Raw genomic sequence first — 9,144 nt, forward strand, 5'->3', positions numbered from 1 at the left:
AATATCTTGTTGCCTACTTAAAAAATTCAAGTTTTTACGCCTCACGTTGGCATAAATTTTCTGTCTATTCTACGTCGTGCACATTCTTGCCTTGATCTTTTGGGCCTCATTGGTAACTTGGACTAACACTTTTGGTCCCAAAAATTCATGTTTGCCTACCTAGTCCCAACACATTGGGGCCTTCATTGTGTCAATATCAAGTTTCAAACCGTATCAGACTAATAGCCTAATATATGTGGCTGTAAATGATTTCCATAAGATCTAATTTGAAAGCCCTAACTATTTATGAAATTGAGAGACGTTGCTGTTGCTAATATTGGCATCACATAATCTCATCTATTCTTCATAGGGTTGAGACTTTATCCAAAGTAACATGTGTAAGCTTGTGAGTGCAACAACCCACCACTACTTGAATGACGGTGTGACCTTTTGTTATCTTAGGTAAACTTAGAAAGAATTCCGTGACACAACCTCTCAAGTGGTTGAACCTTTTGATACCCCTCGTATTCACTAACTAGTGGGTTGGACATATCCTTTAACAACTCTCCACCTGACCTACTACCTTGAAGAACTTAACTAGCATGAGATTCACTCACTTTGCACCCGTAATTTAATATAAATCCAAATTAAGAACGAGACAAACAAACAATCTCATATAAATCCAAATTAAGAACGAGACAAACAAACAATCTCATGTTTCTTTTGTAAATATGAGGTACGATGCTAACCTTTTGAGTTGCCTTAGTAATCTAACTAGTTATCTCTTCATAATATCGTTAAACTTTAATAACTTTCATATATCATCTAACACATCGGCGAAATATTCCTTTAACTTCTAAATTTCTTCTCATAGACTCATTTTAATTCTATTGGTAGATGGAGAAATTCAAATGTGAATGCCTCCCAAGCCCTAGTTCGGTTAAACGAAGACCCTCAAAATTCTAGCCCCAACTTCCTTTAAACTCCACAAATCTGAGTTAGCTTGTATTTTTCTCCCACATGCTAGGTCCCATCAACCTATCAAATCATCATCTTGGGCTAAAAAGCTTAAGCAGACATGGTTGCACGTGGCTCTTTTGCCCTATTGAGAAATGTTGGGAGGAAGTATCAGATTGGCTAATTTAGGAAATGATTGTAGGTTTATAAGAAAAAGAATACATCTCCATTTGTACGAGACCTTTTAGAGAAGCCCAAAAGCAAAAACATGATAGTTTATGTTCAAAGTGGACAATATCATACAAATGTAGAGATTCGTGATTCCTAACAGCTCCGATAAGACCTCCAGTGACGTTGAAAATCTCTAGTTATATTCTTTTTCTTACTTACACCAATTTCTCATTCTTCCATATCTTCTTTTTAAGGGCTGATAAGATATGGTGACGGGGGAATCGTTAAGTGAGCGTAGGCCTGACACGACCTATATGGTTGAATCATGAAGCGTATGATTAGCTTTTAGGCTTAAGACAGGAATTTGAATTTTGCTAAGTAGAATTGAAGGTCGTGACAAAGGTCATGTATCCCTCCCACAAACACCCTTAAGGGATATTAAGCTGATAATGAAGAAAGTTTAGCATAAATATATTGTTTCAATGGATGAATCAACAACACGAACTTCTAGGTGCATGATGCTGAGGGAGAATTTGTAATGTTTGACAAGAAGAGGAAAAAGGAGAAAAAAAAAATGATGAAATGAACATAAAAAATATATATATATCGTGTCTTTTAAATAATGCACGTTTGTACGTGACCGTCGTAATTCTAAGCCTCGAAAGTTGGTCGTACAAGTATCCTATTTTGTAAATAGATGCGTGTTTGATCAATTGTAAGGAGTAATAGTATTCTAAAAAATTTAACTACGATCAAGCTATCATCAATTGAGGATAAATGAGGGAGACATATATGAGTATTATGAGTTTAGAGTGATATCGTTTAGACTTACCAATGCACTGATAATCTTTTTGGATCTAATGAACATAGTATTTAAGGAGATTTTAATCACTCTTGTAATTGTGTTCATTGACGATATCTTAGTATGTTCCAAGTTTGAGGAGGAACTCGAGATGCATCTCATGAAGGTATTGATGACTCTAATTCTATAAATTCTATAAGAGTAAATTTTGGCTTTGCTCATCCTACGATCGTAGCAGCAATCACTAAGCAACCTAACTCAGTCACCGTCATTAAGGTACATAATTTTTTGGGTCTAGCATGCTATTACCATCAATTTGTATAGGATTTTTCAAAGATAGCTGCATACCTTACTCAACTAAGGAAAAGTCATTTACCTATAGTAGAGATTGTGAGACCAAATTTCCGAAGCCAAAGCAGAGGTTAGTTTAAACAATTGTGCTTATCGTATTGACAAGAGCAAGAGGTTTTGTGGTGTACAACGACGCTTAGAATAATAATTGGGTTGTGTCCATATACAACATAAGAAAGTTATTGCATATACGTCTCGCCAATTGAAGAGTTATGAGCGAGATTACTCGATGCATGACCTGAAACTAACAATAGTGGTGTTTTATTTTAAGATTTGAAGACATTACCTATATGAGAAGAGAATCCAAATCTTCACGAATCTTAACAATTTGAGGCATTTCTTCACCCAAGGCGTTTAATATAAGATAGCGCGCGTGGCTAGAATTAATCAAAGATTGCAATGTGGAAATATCATACAACCTAGGTAAGAAAAATGGAGTAACAAAACTTTGTGAAGGAAATAGACCCACATGTCAACATAGGTCACCAAATAGAGTACCATATGCGTTTGGAATGTAATGAAATAGATGCTCGGAGTGGTTACAACCGTGTTGGTTAGATTGTCGATCCGTTGATTTGCATCAGATTGAGATGTGACGTTTGTTAGGGACCAAGCGAGAAAAAAATTCTCAATGGCATCTGATGACAAGGACGAGTGTGTATTTTTCGTAGTTTCTTAGTATCTTAGTTTAGTAAAAAGAAAAACTTAGTTGTCTGATGTAGTAGTGAAGCAAAATATATTGTGGTTGCTAATTGTGCTACTCAAGTTCTTCGGATAAATCAAACTCTTAATGTTTTTAAGTTAAAGTTTGATAGTAACGTTAGTCATCACTTAATTAGAGAGTATTCACTCGAGGATCATCTTATTTTTGATTTTGTGAACTCTAAGTATATATTTTTATTAAAAATGAGAAACAGAAGTGAGATTGAATGTCTAATCTTCATTGATGTTCATAACGTTTAAATAGGATACAAGCTAGCAACTAACTCATGTAAATAAGATAAAATATACAAAATATACTACTAACCAATTCTTAAAAAAAAAAAAGAAAAAAAAATCACAGGTTACCGCTATATAAAATATATTCCACAACTAACTTTATATCTTCAATCAAATTTTATAATACTCCTCTTAAGTCATGGAGTGTAAGTTTGATCACACCCCACTTGTCTTTCAGAAAATCAAATTAATGTCTTCCCAAAACTTTAGTGAAAGTATTTGCCAATTGCATTTTTAGTTGAAACATAACATGGTATGATGATTCCAACTTGTAACTTTTCCCGAACTATATGGAAATCTATTTCAATATGCTTTGGACGTTCATGAAAAAATGGTTTGGCTACTATATGCAATGCTGCTTGATTATCAACATACAACAATGTTGGTTCGGACAGCGGAGCTTTCAAGTCTTGAAGAATGTATCTCAGTCATGTATCTCAGTCATGTCATAGCTCGATACTCAACTTCTGCTGATGATCTGGACACATTGGTTTGCTTTTTAGACTTACAAGAAATAATTGAATTTCTAAAAAAGATGCAAAACCCAGGAATAGACATGTAGTTCAACAACTATCCCAATCAGAATCGCAATATGCTTGTAATCTTAAGTTGTTTTCAAATGGTGGTCGGAGTCCTTGACCAGGAGTACCTTTGATGTATCTTAGAACTTGAAGAGCTGCCTCCCAATGTGGTTTTCTTAGATCATGCATAAATGATTTACTCCAGGATTGGTAATTTGTCCCTTTTAATTTTATTGGAACAAGTGAATATCCTCACTTCTTAAATAATTTACTTGAGGATTGATAATTTGTCCCATTTAATTTGGTTGGAACAATTGAATATATTGACAATGGTGAATGTAATAAGGATGTGTTAAATCAACATTTAAAATTTTGAAGCTGGATTTGACTGAAAAAAGGAAATTTTGATATTTAAGAACACCAAGATTGATGTTCCCCTCGAATCTCTTGAGAGGTTTATGCGTATTGGCTACTCTAAGCATCCATTATTGATTCCTTTAAAGAAGTGTTAGAGGATAACCCAAACAAGGATATCTCATCACCAATCTTATATTGCCTTCATGAAGATCTTGTTTAGGGTCAAGTAGGAGCAGTTGGAAGGGAAAATAGGTCGACAGGTTCTTCTAAAGCCAAAGATCGTTGTTAGTGATAATGGAGAGAGATTATTTAACTTGAGAACTTGCTCATTATCTAATCATTCCATCCTTGAATCCTGATGTGAAAGAAAATACAAACATCTTGAGCATGCCACCTTTGAGCTTTGGTGAGAAATTTGAAGATGCTTATAACGTAGTCTTGATATTGGATGATCGAGAATAGTTTGTCAACCACAATTCTCGGTCTACGAGAATGATTGAGAATATATGTAGCTAATTCAAGACCCAGATTGAGATTAGGATTCGTGATGGAATTTGGATAGCTCACCACAAATATCTTGATACTGAACATTTTCTTGATTTTATTGGTGAGAGGAAAAATATTGATGATTTGTCGTGCTCAATCAAGGACAATCGCTATAGAGATTAGAAATTAAAACTTTTGAGACGTGGGCTTAAAATAATGATATATGTTGTGGAAGGTGATCCCAATTCATCCATCGTCCTCTTTTTCGATCTTTGTCACTTTTCTTTTATTACAACAGTTCAGTGAGTATTTCTTAACTTTGTAATTATTAAGTATAGATATGTTAAGTATCACCCTCGTACTTTTCACACAATGCTGCTCAGGATAAACTTTAAAGGGAACTTAAGCTCCGTTTCTATTTTTCATCTAATTTTACGGATTTATCGAATCTTAAGCTAGGTTCCCCTAGCAGATATTGTTCTCTTTGAGCTTTTTTCGTCTAACTCTGATACCATTTGTAACAGCTTAAACTTACCGCTAGCAAATATTGTACTCTTTGGATTTTCCCTTTCGGGCTTCCCCTCAAAGTTTTAAAAACGCGTATGCTAGGGAGAGGTTTCTACACCCTTATAAAGAATGTTTCGTTCTCCTCCCCAACCGATGTGGGATTGCACAATTCACCTCCTTCATGGCCCAGCGTCCTCTCTGGCACTCGTTCCCTTCTCCAATCGATGTAGACCCCCAAATCCATCCCCTTGGGGGCCAAGCATCCTTGTTGGCACACCGTCTCGAGTACACCCCCTTCGGAGCTCAGTCTCTTCGTTGGCACATCGCCCAGTGTCTGCCTCTGATACCATTTGTAATGACTCAAGCCTACCACTAGCCGATATTGTCCTCTTTGGGATTTTCCTGTTGTGTTTCACTTCAAGGTTTTAAAACGCATCTACTAGGGAGAAGTTTCCACATCCTAATAAAGAATGTTTCATTCTCCTACGTAACTGATGTAGAATCTCACCATTCTTTTAAGTGTAAGTTTGTTCGATCTATATATGAATTCTAATTTGCTAAACACGAGTTTATTAACCGTGTATTTTGTTTGTCATTTTTTAATTTTGTAATAAATGATAGTTTATATATATATAGTTAAAAGTACTATATTAATTGTATATTTTTTAAGTATTTACCAAGTGTGAATAAACCTATACCATTTCTATTATATAAATATATAATTTTTTTTTTAAATGGTATAATGGGGAGAGCTTCTCCTCTCACACTCCATTCCTTTGACTCCAGTGTTCTTGTTGGTACTTTGTACAGTATTTGGTTTTAATACAATTTGTACCAACTCAAGCCCACTTCTGATGAATATTGTCTGCTTTAGTCAACTATGTATCCTCGTCTTAACTGTAATATTAGTTATTTTGAAAAAAAAAAAAAAAAAAAATCTGATTCCTCAAACCTCTCACAACCCTCTCCCCAAATAACTCTCTATCCTTAGCAACCTATTAGGCAAAACTCCAATCCCTCACCCAAAACTCTCTACATAATCATATTTAACTTCAATAGATGCGGGTAGAAATTCAAGGAAGGATTGAACAGTCACAATAAGTCGATTCTCCAAAACTTTTATATTGGTTAGTTTTGTCTAAATTATATGATCAAAGCAACTAAATAGTATTGACATATTTTTTATTTAATATTTACAGTCAAACACAATTTAAAAATAATGAAACGTAGAACCAAACTTGATTTTAAAGAATAAGAAGAATTACCTAGGATTGGCCTGACAAAAGAATTGAATTTTGAAATGCTAGAGGTAAAAAAAAAAATATAGATAACTTAAAATAATTTCATCAAATTCTTTCATAAAAGAGTAACAATAAAACCGTAATAATAGAAAATGAGATCTTTGATAAAAAAAAAATAATATTTATATATATATATATATATGCAAAATCTCTAATGCTTGCATGAAGTCTAATACATCAGCCCATCTAAAATTTAGAGAATTGAACTTAAATTGATGTCATGAATTCAATTCACATAGGTTGACTTGTATACAAAGGAAAAAAATAGAATTTTCATTTGAGGATAAATTAGTGAAAACAGTGAGACATAGAAAATCCATTGCCTACTAATTTTAAAATTTTGAATCTAAGTTTGAGAATGTTGAACACTGTCATAAGCCGTATTCTCTAGGACCAAGACCTATTCTCAAGGTCTTTGGCTTGTTAGTTTATCTTTTAGGTTTAGCAGAAGGCTATATAATGCCATTCTTTGTGCTGTTGAAATCATCAAGTTTTGAGTGTCATATTGTATGTCTTGAGTAACTTTGGTGTTGTGAGTACATTTGTTCCGCTTTCGGCGCACAACAAGTGGTATCAGAGCCTTATTGTGGTATTTGGGGTATTGTGAAAGTTTGGGCCTCATCGACCATTAGACGTGCTCACAATCGTGTTTATTCTCTTGAAAATCAGTTTTCAAGAATTGTGTTTTTGAGTTACATCCAGATTAATTATTGCAAATGGCCGAACCATCACGACATGGATCGAGAGTGTGGAGTTCCAATCTCGAAGTAGAAAAATTTGATGGAACCAATAATTTTGGTGTTTGGCGAGGCGAAGTTAGCGATTTGCTGGTCATGCAAGACCTCGATGTTTCTCTCCAAGAGGAGATGCCTGAAGACATGACAGAAGCAAAATGGACGAAATTAAATCGGCAAGCGTGTGGAATTATTCGATCCTGTCTTGGCAAGGATCAGAAATATCCATTTATGAAGGTTACCATGGCGAAAGAATTATGGGACAAGCTTGAAGCGAAATATATGAAGAAGAGTGTGGAAAATAAACTCTATTTGAAGAAGAAACTCTTCTGTTTTGACTACAAGGAAGGTATCTCCATGGCTGAGCATTTGGATGATTTTAACAAAATCATCACTGATTTGCTCAATCTTGATGTTAAGATTGATGACGAGGACAAGGCGTTGTTGTTATTAAACTCTTTGCCGGAATCCTACGAGTTTTTAGTAACAACCCTACTACATGGAATCACTAATATTGATTTTGAAGATGTTTCAAATGCTTAATAAACAATGAGATGCGAAAGAAGGAAAAGGAGACGTATCAAAGCTCTAGCTCAAATGTTCTCACTGCTCATGGAAGGACTTCTACCTGAAAAAGGAACGAATGTGGAGAGTCTCGATTAAAGTCGAGAGGTAGATCTGATAATTGGAGAAAACTTGATAAAAATGAGTGTGCATATTGTCGACAGAAAGGCCATTGGAAAAAAGATTGTTCGATCTTAAAAGAGAAGGGGTCGAAGTCCAATGTGGTTAAAGATGACGACACTGATACAGATGATGCCTTGACAATCTCCCTATCAGCCAGCCAAACCATTGAATGGATTCTTGATTCTGGGTGCTCGTATCATATGTGTCCCAACAAAGAGATGTTTTTGGACTTCAAAAAGTTCAATGGTGGAGTTGTCTATATGGGCAATGATAGTACTTGCAAGATAATGGGAATCGGCTCAGTACAAATCAAGATGTTTGATGGGGTTATACGAAAACTCAAAGATGTGAGGTATGTCCCTGACTTGAAGAAAAACTTGATTTCACTTGGCGTTTTGGATGCGAGTGGTTATCGCATCATTTTGGAAGGAGGGAATTTGAAAGTAGCTCGTGGAGCTTTGGTGGCAATTACAGGAACTAGAAGAGGTAGCATATACTACCTCAACGGAACCACAATAATTGGGCATGCTGCTATGGCAAGTTCGAAAGAACAAGACATATCGAAATTATGGCACATGCGACTCGGGCATGCTGGTGAGAAGGCGCTTCAGACATTGGTGAACCAAGGAGTCCTTAAGGGTGCCACAACTGGAAAAATTGATTTCTGTGAACATTGTATATTTGGTAAACAAAAAAATGTGAAGTTTGGTACAGCTATACACCAAACAAAGGGTATTTTGGATTATGTTCACACCGATGTATGGGGTCCCACAAAGAATGTCTCATTGGGAGGAAAGAGGTGGTTTGTCACCTTTATTGATGACTACTCGAAGAGAGTTTGGATGTATCCCATGAGGCACAAAAACGAGGTTCTCCAAATCTTCCTAGAGTGGAAGAAAATGGTAGAGAATTAGACGGATAGGAAAATCAAAAAGCTGAGATCAGACAACGGGGGAGAATATACTTATGATCCATTCCTTAAAGTATGCCGAGATGAAGGGATCATTCGACACTTCACTGTTCCTGGTAAGCCACAACAAAATGGAGTTGCTGAGAGAATGAACCAGACATTAATAGAGAAGGTTCGATGCATATTGTCTCAAGCAGGATTGAGTAAGGCATTTTGGGCTGAGGCTCTCAGTTATGCAGTTCACTTGGTGAATCGTTTACCTGTTTCTGGAAACGGTGGGAGAACTCCGCTTGAGGTATGGTCAGGTAGTCCTGTTAGTGATTATGATAAATTGCATGTGTTTGGGTGTCCTGCTTATTATCATGTGACAAACTCAAAACTT

The sequence above is a fragment of the Cucurbita pepo genome, chromosome 6 (genome assembly GCF_057944985.1).
Source record: "Cucurbita pepo subsp. pepo isolate OVF chromosome 6, ASM5794498v1, whole genome shotgun sequence".
NCBI classification, from domain to species: Eukaryota; Viridiplantae; Streptophyta; class Magnoliopsida; order Cucurbitales; family Cucurbitaceae; genus Cucurbita; species Cucurbita pepo.